Source organism: Phascolarctos cinereus, unplaced genomic scaffold (genome assembly GCF_003287225.1).
Source record: "Phascolarctos cinereus isolate Bilbo 61053 unplaced genomic scaffold, phaCin_HiC Scaffold_726;HRSCAF=1367, whole genome shotgun sequence".
NCBI lineage: Eukaryota > Metazoa > Chordata > Mammalia > Diprotodontia > Phascolarctidae > Phascolarctos > Phascolarctos cinereus.
Window position 1 is genome coordinate 423,913,704 of NW_027556098.1, and position 12,269 is coordinate 423,925,972.

Consider the following 12,269-nt stretch of genomic DNA (forward strand, 5'->3'; position numbering starts at 1 on the left):
TTTATCAGCAATGTGTTGTTTAATATCTCCTCATTTTAAAAACAACAACTATATAACAGATCAAAGATGTTGGAAAGGCAATTGGAGATGGAAGACTGGAGATCAGCAGACAGCGTAGGGCTGGATAAGTAGATCTGAGGATCATCATGTAATGCAGAACATTATTTTACCATTTAGGTAGTAGGGCCCTTTAGGCCATGGAAAGCAGAAGCTGCTGCTTAATCTTGCCCCAGACCCCTTTCCTCCTAAATCTAAACAATAGTGAAATGTACTCCTGCATAGCTTAAGCACAGCCCATACCTCCAAAGCAAATGGATAAGAAAACTTGCAATACAATGGCTTTAGATAATTATGTTTATACCAGAAACCAGGACACCTGGTCTGGTTTGTGTGATCTCTGACCTGTAATGATGGGGTGCTCGGATGCTTGAGCTTATACTTTTGCCCCAAAAATGCCTCCCTAGTCTCAGAAACACTATCTCTAACAACCACTCCCCAAACCAAGGACACTGTGCCTAGCAGTATTCATGCATGGGCCTCAGGGAGACCCTTATCTGGCTGCTCAGGCCACAGCCCTCAGATCATATCTCTGGAAGCCTCCATTGTAAGAAAGTTTGCAGAGCATTATCATATCTACACAGAGGGAGAGGGGTGTCCTTGACCAGCCCAAAAAAACCTCTTCCTCTTGCCAGACTTCAAAGATCCATCCCCCTCCATGTCCTGTATACTCCCCATATAAACCCTAGCTCGACCCCTGATGGGGGCTGCTTGATTTGGATGTGAATACCCCTGGCAGCCGTGCACTAATAAAGTCTACAATTTAAAATTAGCCTGGGTGGTCAACTCGCTAATTTCTCGGTATAACAATCAGAACAGAGATATTAACTGAATTTGTGGGAGCTGATAAGATTGCCAAGAGATGTAGTATAGAGGGAGAAGAGAAAAGGGCTCTGAACAGAGCCTTGTGGGATACCCACATTTAATGGCCATTATGTGAATGAAGATGAGCAAAGGAGACTGAAGAAATGTTCAGAAAGTTAGGGAGAGAACCTGAATTGAGTAGAATAACAAGGTAGACAGAAGAGATGAAAGGGGGCTGTGAAGGGTTGCAGAGGTGTCAGGAAGGATGAAGACTGAGAAATGGCCATTAGTTTCAGTAATTAGCAGAGGATTGGTAACTTTGGAGAGGGCAGTTTTGGTTGAATGGTGAGGTCAAATGCTAGACCATAGAGGTAGAGAGTTGAGAGAGGAGAGGAAGTGGATTCACGTGATGTAGACACACTTCTCCAGGAGGTCAGCCACAAAAGGGAAAAGAGATAGAGAATGATAGCTGGGAGGGCTGGGAGGATCAAGTAAAGGTTTTTAGAAGGTGGGGGAGAGAGGGGCATGTTTAAAGGCAGTAGGGGACCAGTTAGTAGACAGGGAGAGATTGAGGATAAGTGAAAACAGGGACCATAGAGGGGGCGATCTGATGCGGAAGATGCGATGGACTGGTATCACTTGTGTAAGTAAAGGGCTGGGCCTTGGCAAGAGAAGGGCTGCTTCAAGAGTGAGCTGGGGTGAAGGAGATAGCTGCAGAAGGCATGTGAGTGAGGTGAAATGAGGAGAGGAGAGAAGGGGACACTGTCAGCGAATGCCTGCAATTTTTTTAGTGAATATTAAGTCACAGTTCTCATATGAGAGGGTGTGGGGTACTGGAGGCTTGAGGAGGGATGAAAAGATTTGGAAGTCACTGTGAGGAGTAACATAGTGAGTTAACTAGGAAGGGGTAAAAGGATTGCCTTGCTGTAGTGAGGGCAGTTGAAGTTATGTGACATAAATTCATAGTGGACAGAGTCAGCATAGGTTTGTGATTTTCTCCACCTTTGTTCAGGAAAACATGTGCTCCACCCACCCCAAGCCTTCAGACATCCTTCTCGCACAAGATGATCAGAGGTAACTTTTATAGGAATCTTGAAGAAAAAAAATACCACATGTAGAAAATGCAGCTTTTGGTGAACATTACAGAATGGCTGAGTACCAAAAGTCACTGTCCTGTTCCTTCCTGGACCACTCCTCTCAAGGACTGAAAGGAAGCCCTCCTGGTGATGATATTTCACATAGCAATCATGGGATTGTTTCAAAGAATCAGACACACCTCTGGGCCTAGATATGTCAGAAGATTCTGCCAGGATCATTCCAATAACTTCTTTGAGAATTGAGCTTTGGGAATGCTTTAGGAGAGCAGCAGGAAGGAGAGGCCAATTGGCCCAGAGGGAGAGCCCTACTCTCTCCACTGCCAGTGTTCCCTGTCCTGAACAGCTGTGGCAGATGGCTACATCTGCATCTGGAACCTAGGACAGACTGGACACACCAAGGATGCCAGAAAGGACACCTGTCTTGAGGGCCCAACAAGGAGCTATAAAAGCCGAAGGCGAGTTCCAGAAACCAGAGCCTTGTTACTCACATGCTTCATGTGCTCCTGAAGAGTGAACCCACTTTCCTCTGGATCCTGTATGTACTTATAGGAGAGAAGGTTTTGTACCAACTGTTCTTAACATACCTGCTTAGTAAATACCCCTGATGAAAAAGTACTTATATGTGGCAGGTTGCTCAAAAGAACTAGACAGCACCTCCCAACCCCTCAGAGTTACCTCTAAAACCCTGAAGGGAGCAGCAGTTAACCACCCGCTGGGGACCTGGCCTACCAGCGTAAGTGGGAGTGAAGGAAGCTGCCCCAGAATGAACACTACACAAGGCGTGCATCTGCAACAAGATGTCAGGAGAGCTGGAGCTCAGGGTGAGCTGAGGCTGCTTTAAAAGCTAAGGAAAACCCCTTCAAAAACGTGTTTCCGTTTAGCTACGTTGGGGAAGAAAAGAAGGTGGGTGGGAGAAGGGACGTGATCACTGCTTGGTGTGAATGGGATGATGACAACTCATGACAAAGAAGACTGAGCTCTGGTTTGTGTTTGGCTTTTGTGCCAAGAACAGTTGTCAAGCTATAAAGGACAAAATGAAATATGGCTGAGTGATTTAAAACCTCCCCAAATAATGATTCTAGAAGAACCTTTCTTCATCTCCAAGGTCAGAAAATAAGAGGTCCCTCCGAATGACCATACAGCTGAGAATGTCAATGCACCACCCGCATAAGTTCCAATTCCCACGAGATCCTGAGTATCATGCCCAGCACAGAGCTGCGATCCTGAGCCCAGGGGGGTTTTGGGGGGTTTTTTGTTTTGTTTTGTTCATTTCCATCAGATGACTGGCCCTGCTGGATGCAGAAAACTTCCTGCGGAAACCACGCTGTTTGCCTTTATTAGGGGAGACTCAAACTGTCTACATCCTATAACATTTAAGTGCAGACCAATTATTTAGGACAACTCCTGGGGTCTAGGAGAATGGATGACTTGGAGTCACTCAATGGATGTTTTATTGTCATTCATTGTTTTCTTGTTAACATAGGAAGTTGAGAGGAGTCAGCATTCACCATCACCCCATCACACACAAATGAGAGATATGGGGCTATTCTAGAAAAGTTTGGCCATTACTCAGCCCTTCTGTCCATTAGAGCCAGAGAAAACAGACAAGGAGAGAATGACTCCCAAGGACCTGGGTCCTTCTGCTAGATAAGATGAACTGAGTACATACTTAAGAACCAACTCATCTCAGTCTTCCCTGGCCTACACTTGTGCATTCCCAGCACTTAGCATGGTGCCTGCCACATAGTAAGCACTTAATAAATGCTTTTATCTATCTCAGTCCACATCAATGAAACCAGGTGGCAATAATTTTCAAAAAGACACAAGCACCAGGGGCAACTACACAGAGCAGTGGATACAGCATCAGCCCTGAAGTCAGGAAAACCCGAGTTCAAATGTGGCCTCAGACTAGCTGTGTGACCCTGGGCACACCACTTAACCCTGATTGCCTCCAAAAAAAACACCAAAAACAAACAAACAGAAAACGAAAAAAAAGACAAGGGCACCAAAATTCAGAAAAGCCCTTTTGTGGTCTGATGACATAAACCCAACTGGGAAACTGATCATACCGAATGGAATTAGGTTTGGTGGTTGTCAGTGTTGTTGTTTTAAAACTGGTGTTTCCTTCTCCTACAATATTTGGCAGAAGGCATTAAAAAATTTCAGGAAGATAGAACCTGGAAAGGACTAGCCGTAAGGGCAGGTGTCAAACACCATCATAGCAGAAGTCACTTGAGAAAGCTGGCAAAGATCTACAGAAAGCTATATGAAAATTACATAAATAGCTAGCTGTCTGTCAAACACAGTAGAAAATGTGGGCTCAATCTGTCCCAATTAAAGTCAACAAAAAGGAAACCTTGGTAAAGTAATCTAGAAAACAAAAATATTAGGAATTATAGATTCCTTTAATCAGCAACTAACAGTAAAAATCAAAAAGTTAATGAAATTATTACAAGGAGCCAAAGCAGCCCAAAGAATGGAATAAATAACTGAACATCAAGCCGAAACTTTACTACAAGGGCTTAAGAAGAAATAAAGAGCAACAAAGAACCACCAAAGATGGAGTGGGTAGAAAATTTCTTGGCATTCATATGCTCACAACTCAATCCAAACATCAGCTGGATGAAAGAGCAACTGCTTGCTTACCATTAACATGAATGGCTGACCAGTTATAATAAGGGAAGGAACAGAACACCAGAAGACTCATCTTTCTGAGTTCAAATCTGGCCTCAGACACTTACTGGCTGTGACCCTGGTCAAGTCACTTAACCCTGTTTACCGCAGTTTTCCTATCTGTCAAATGACCTGGAGAAGGAAATGGCAAGCCACTCCAGTACCTTTGCCAAGAAAACCCAAATGGGATCATAAAGAGTAGGACGTGACTGAAATGACTGAACAAGAACAAAAACTCTAGTCTCAACATAAAACCAGAAAGTAGTGAGGATGGATAAGATGGAGAAAGGGAATAAGCATTTATATAGCACATACTATGTGCCAGGCGCTGTGTTAAGAGCTTTTGAGAAATATTATTTCATTAGATCCTCACAACTGAGGTAGGTGCTGTTATTATCCCCATTTTTTGGTTGAGGAAACTGAGGCAAACACAAGTGAAATGACTTCTCCAGGGTCCACAATTAATGTCTCAAAGGCTTCAAAAGGATACATGAATGACTGAAAAGGACCTTTCCAGTGCCCTCTCAGAAGGAAGCCTTATGCTTTATGCTACTTTTTTTTAATGGGTTTTCCATTTTACCTTCTCCTTAAACTTTTTAACGCCCTCGATGAAGTACTACTTCAATGTTTCATGTCAGGGAGGTATCCCTGGGTTCTTGAAGACTGGGCCAGGTTCTTTCACCTTGGAAAGGCATTAAGTATAGTTCCAGTAATAAATGTTCATAGTCCTATGCTATGTGAAAGTATATACCTATGTATAATCATTTTATTTCAAACCATTTTCTTATGAGGCGCTACCCCTAAAATGTTTTCCTCAGCTTAGACAGAAGTGGGAGGGTGAGACAATTACAGAGAAACTTTCTGCAATTATAGTCATAATAATTCTAGGATGTTCATCCTGCCCTCAAACCCACAGACAATGAGCCACTAGCAGTACCTGGGGATAGATGGGTGTGTGTGTGTGTGTGTGTGTGTGTGTGTGCGCACGCGCACGTGCGTGCAATCACCTTGCTACATTACTGACCTTTCCTTCCTCAAATGACCTTTAGGTCTCTGTATACATCTTTCACTGTAATGTAACATCCTTGAGCTGACTTTTTAAAATGTCTTTGTAACTTCTATGGTCTGATGCTGAGTGAAGTGAGCAGAACCAGGAGAACATTGTACACAGTAACAGCCACATTGTACAATGATTGACTTTGATAGACTTGGCTCTTCTCAGCAATGCAAGGATCTAAGACATCTCCAAAAGTCTTATGATGGAAAATGCTATCCACATCCAGAGAAAGAACTATGGAGTTTGAATGCAGATGGAAGTATACTATTTGCTATTTCTTTTCTTCTGTTGTGTTTTGTTTCCTTTTTTTTGTGGTTCCTCCTATTGGTTCTAATTCTTCTTTACAACATGACTAATGTGAAAATATGTTTAATAGGAATGTATATGTAGAGCCTATATCAGATTGCGCACTGTCCTGGGGAAGGAGGCAGAAAGGGAGGAGGAAACAATTTAAAACTCAAAAGCTTATGGAAGTGATTGTTGAAAACTAAAAGTAAATTAATTAACTAAAAATATTTTTAAAATGTCTTTGTATCCCCATTACTTTGCACAAAGTCTCTCACATATTAGGTACATAATGCTTTTGCTCTTGAATGAATTGTCTTATGATAGATCTTTTGATTGATTCTGTCAGCAAGGCTTCCTATGTACAAGGCATTTTTGGGTGACTGGGGCACTGTCCTATGTGGTTTACATGAAGCCCTATAAAGTATGGGTTCCCTTGTATATTTTTTATTTTACATAAATCTATCAGTTACTTGACAGAAATTTGAGATGAATCCAAGTAAATTATAAAGAGTTGGATGGTAATGGTTGGAAAGGACATTGGATATTGGAATTAAGCTATCAAGTTGTGATGAAAAGAGGGAAGAGAAACAGCCAACTAACGTGACATCATCATCATAAAATGTCTATTGAATATCAAATACAAAAACATGCAGGAATATGGAGACATAAAGAGCAGGATACTGTTCTCAAGAGACATAAATCTAGTTGGGGGAGTAAAGACATGGAATCAGAATTTGAGAGTCAGAAGGGTTCAGAGTTTAACTCAAACCTGAAAAGACCAGAATGGAAGAGTCACCATTCAACCTCCAAACTTGGAAGTCCTCCAAAAAGTGGGAATGCACCACCTCCTTCATACAGCAGCTCCAATTTTGGGCAAGTTTTCCCATAAATAATGCTCTGGGGGAGCATGTCCTTATTGGTATTATCCTAAGAAATAACAACATAAATTTCCTAGTGTGATATTCTTTTGGACATGAATTGAAAAAACCTGATTTTTCTTTGAATAGAAGACTTAACACCCAAGAAATAGCGTCCTGGCCTAAGAATTTTCAGTTTCATTTATGGAATTAGTTTTGAATAGAAGACAATTCAGGGAGGGATCTTGAATAAAATGGAAAAGTCCTCTCTAGATTAAGTCCAATTAAGAGAAATTGGGATTACACGCATTCCTTGAAATCAAATCCTTGAAAAACAAATCCTGGAATTCTTTGCAAATTGGGATGTTGTCACAGCTCCATCTTCCCAGCTTCCCCTTCTTCTATAGAAAAAGGACTACCTCGGACTTGTGTTAGAATGCTTCTTCTCTTTATGGGATCCCAGGATTGAAATAGGCAAAGTACAAGGAATTACCAGCTACCTCTGCTACAACACATTTCAAGCAGAACTTTTTAGAAGTGTTATAGTGGATATACAGAGAGATGTATGGCCAGAAAATGATGAGTCTGTCACCTAGGTAGCTCTCCCTAGGTCAGAAAGTCAGAAAGACATGAGTTCAAATCTGGCCTCAGATGTTTACTAGACGTGTGATCCTTAGGTAAGTCACTTAACCCTGTTTGCCTCAGTTTCCTCATCTGTAAAAATGAGCTGGAGAAGGAAATTGCAAACCACTCCAGCATCTTTGCCGAGAAAACTCCAAAAGGGGTCATGAAGAGTTGGACACAACTGAAAAATGACTAAAAAACAACTAAATAATACCAAGGGAAAGCAAAAGATAAGTGATGAGCAGCACGTTGGGCTCCATTGGTATCCTCGCTCTTAATGTCAAGGGTTCCAGATAAAAGTCCCTAACGTAGTTTGGATATACTGAAACAGATTTACTGGATTACATGGAAAAGAGTAACTTAGGATGGACATATCTACATGTTGAAATCTCCATCTGCAGAAGGAGACAATTTCTCAATCAATGAGACACATGACTTCAGCTCCACTATAGGTTGGGCAAAAATAGTCCATATGAACTTTGTAGAGTAAACATGTCTCTTAATTTGGACATCTCATTTCTTTTAAACTACTTCAGTTCTGTTTGGCTTATACAGCACAGCACCTTCTTTGATGTGGGCATGCCATTCTGAGTGGTCCTGTGCCAGTGTTTCCCATGTTTCACAATCAATTCCAAAGTTTTTCACAGAGACCTTGAGAGTTTCATTGTATCACTTCTGACTTCTGTGAGCACTTGCGTTGTGTGAGTTCTCCATAAATTAGTCTTCTAGGCAAACGTACACTTGGCATTTGAACAAGGTAGCCAGCCCATTGGAGTTGCATTCTCTGCAGCAGAGTTTGAACACTTAGAGTTCACTTCAGAGAAAGGACTTCAGTATCTGATAACTTATTTTGCCAAGTGATCTTCAGAATCTTTCTAAGACAATTCAAATAAGAGTGATTCAGTTTCCTGGCATGGTGCTGGTATACTGACCAGGTTTCATAGGCATACAGTGGCAGCACAATGACTCTGTAGATTTTCACAGGCAGTCTTTTCTCTCACGCTTTCCTTCAGAGCCTCCCAAACATGAGCTAGCTCTAGCAATGTATGTGTGTTTCAACCCCAATATCTATGTGTGCATCCCTGGAAAGCATACTGCCAAGGTAAGCAAACTTAGCCATAGCATTCAACATTTCTCCATTTGCTGTAACCAGTGGTCCCACATATGGGTGGCGGAGAACCTGTTTTCTTAACTGTCAGCCCAAAATTAGCACAATTAATAAAGAATTGATCCATACTTTATTGCATCTCAGCCTCAGAAGCTTCATTGAATGCACAATCATCTGCACACAAAAAATCCCACACAAGCCCTCCCTCTACTTTAGTCTTAGCTTATAGTCTTTGCAAGTTGAATAATTTGCCATAAGTGCAGCAGCTGACCTTGATGCCATTTTCATCCTCGTTGAAGGCATCTGACAGAATCACTGAAAACCTGCTCAACAGCATGGGAGCAAGCACACAGCCCCACTGCAATCCATTGGTGACTGGGCAGCCTTGAGAGCATCATCCATTATCCAGAACTGTGCAATCATGCTGTCATGAAACTGATGAACTTCTCTAGGCAACCAAATTTTGCTGTGATTTCCCACAAGCCCTCACAACTGACAGTATCAAAGGCTTTGATCAATCAATGAATGTTTTGTACCGATGTCTCTTCTGCTCCTGGTATCTCTCCTGCGATTATCAGGCAGAAAACACCACATCAACCATTCCTCAGCCCTTTGAAGTTACACTGGCTCTCAGGTTCCAAGTGAAGAATCAGCCTATTAAGAAGGACTCTGGGGGGCAGCTAGGTGGTGCAGTGGATAGAGCACCAGCCCTGAAGTCAGGTTGGACCTGGTGTTCAAATCCAGCCTCGGACCAAACACTTGACACTTACTAGCTGTGTGACCCTGGGCAAGTCACTTAACCCTGATTGCCTAAAAAAAAAAAAAGGAAAAAAAGGGCCGTGGCAAGAATATTGCCAGCAATGACTATGACAGAGACACCACCCCGCCCCAGCCATGATTGTCACAGGATAACCTATGTCCTTTTCCTTTATAGAGATGGACAACTGAGGCATCCTTGAACTCCTGGAGGATGACCTCCATTTGCCATATAACCTGGAAGATTTCAGTCAGCTTTTCTATGAGTAGTAGACCCCCTGCCTTATAATTCTCTACTAGAATAGCATCAACACCAGGCACTTTGCCACAGGGGAGCAGCCTAATGGCATTCTAAACCTCTTCTTCAGTTGGAAGTATGGATAAAGAGGGATTGACTTAACCTGATTAGGTGATCTGAGTTTTTCAGTACTGTTTGTTGATGGTCTGTTGAGAACACTACGGAACTGTTCAACCCATCTCTCCAGGATCATGTCCTCATCATTGATCCACGTGGCTCCATCAGCATGAAGTTGTCGGGATGCAACAGTAGGTCACTGGCCCATAAACAGCCTTCCATGCATCATCAAAATGTTTTGGATTGTTACTGTCAGCAGAATTTCATCTGCCTTCTTTCCTGAGCCAAGAATCCTACATCTCTCTAAGCTTTGCTTACACTTTACTTTTGATGGCGTTTGCTGCCTTCTTAGAGGTGGATAAACTACCCTCCTGAGAAACCATGTGGAAATCTAATTTTTCATTTTAGCAGCTTCTGAATTTCCTTGATATTTATGAATATTCTGACCCTGATGAGTAAATGCAGTGCTGTACACCAAATCTCTGAAAGCTGCTCACTCCTTTTCTTTTTTTTCTTTTTTTTTTAAGGCAATTGGGGTTAAGTGACTTGCCCAGGGTCACACAGCTATAAGTGTCAAGTGTTTGGTCTGAGGCCAGATTTGAACTCAGGTCCTCCTGACTTCAGGGCCGGTGCTCTACCCACTGCTCAACCTAGCTGCCCCCGCTCACTCCTTTTCTGCCCCCTCTGTTGCCAACCATGTGTTGACTCAACTTTCCCTCCAAGTTGGCAACAAGCTGTTTATGCTTGGAGAAGCTCCCTAATCTGTTGACATTGCGTCGTCTGGTAGTCATCTTGCCTTGGGGCCACCGCTTCTGTTGAATGTGAATGTTTAGCACGGAGAGGACATCTGTGATCCATCCAGCATTCTGTGCCACCTTTGTTAATGCTACAAGGTGGGAACTGATGGTCCTTATGTGGGGAGCCCTTAGCAATGCTGGCCTCTGGAACTCTCAGTGACACAAATCTTACCAGACCGCAGGCAGTGAAGACAGAGAGAGAGGGGCGCTGCATCTACCCTCCTTAACATGGGTAGCTCTATTTAAGGCAAAGTGCAGGCATGTACTATCTCCCATTGCCATGACGCTCTGAAAACCTTTCTAACCTCGTTCACGCACTTAATCAGTATGACAGAGACTCTTTGTGTGATGGCCTTGTACTAATAGCTTTCTTCTCCATTCTCATCCTTCTTAGCCTTCCTTGTAGCTTGTGGGACACAGGCCACTCACTTCCTCTCTGGTGTTTTTGTGACACTGCTCTCTTGGTTCTCCACCTATGTGCGACTGCTCCTCGGTCTCCATCGATAGTACCTACCTTCCAGGGTTATTGTGAAGTTAAAATGAGACAATATTTGTAAAGGCTTGCAAAGAATATAAGGTGCTATATAAATGCTAGCTATTTTTTACATCCTCATCCACATTTCCTGGATCTCCATGTCATGCCCATTAATGGTAGCATACCCCCAAGACTCTATCTTGGGACCCTCTCTTTCTTATATTTGCTTTTTCATTTGGAGACCTCATCAGCTCCCATGAGTTCAATTATCATCTCTGTGCAGATGATTCCTAGTTCTGTATATTCATCCCAGATCTCTCTCCTGATTTCAATTCCTAGATCACAAACTGCTTCTTGGCATCTAAAATGGAATGCCCCCTGTCGACCTGAAAGGTGGTTAAAGAGACAAGCTAGATGATAAGTAAATTCATATTGTTAATTTCCTTAAGTTAATGACATGTACACGGAAGCCAGAGCTTTAACTTGACTGCATCAAGCAATCTTAGGAGGATGTTTAAACCCTGACTCAGGATGTCCATGTCACCAGATTAATGGTCTCCATATATGTTTAACTATAGGATGAGAAAGGAATTGTTGTAACTGAATAGGTTGTAAATACAACAAGATAGGAGAATGTCAAAAGTGTCCATTGAAATTATAGATCCAGGATGTGCATAAAATACCAAGACAAGAAAAGTCCCATTACTCAAGGTAGTGTCCAGGTCTGAGGCACCTTAATGGTCATAAACAGAAGAATGCTGGTCAGCTTTCATCTGGTCCTGTAGTTACTGACACAGGAAAGGGAATTTCGAGTCCACTCAGAGAACAAAGAAAAGCATGTCTATTATGTTGGGGTGCTTCTCGTGGTTGATTAGTTCAGCCTTTGGCCCTTATTGGGGCTCAGATGATCTTAAATGACTGTCACCCCATAGACATCTCAAACTCAACATGTCCAAAACAGAACTCATTCCCTTTTCCCTAAACTCTCCCCTCTTCCAAACTGCCATATTATTGTCAAGGGCAGTGCCATCTTTCCAGTCACTAAGGTTGAGACTCTCATTACCTCTAATCTGGACTACTGCAATAGCCTTCCAACTGGTCCTCCTGTCTCAAAACTCTCCCCACTACAATCCATTCTCCAGACTTTGGCAACTGCCAAAGTGATTCTTAAAGCACGGGTCCAACATGCCACCCCATCAAATATAACCTCCCGTGTCTGGCATTTAAAGCTTTTCCTAACCTAGCCCCTTCCTACCGTTCCAGCCTCCTTATTCATTCCTCCCCTCCCTTAACTCTACAGTACAGCTACACTGACCTACCT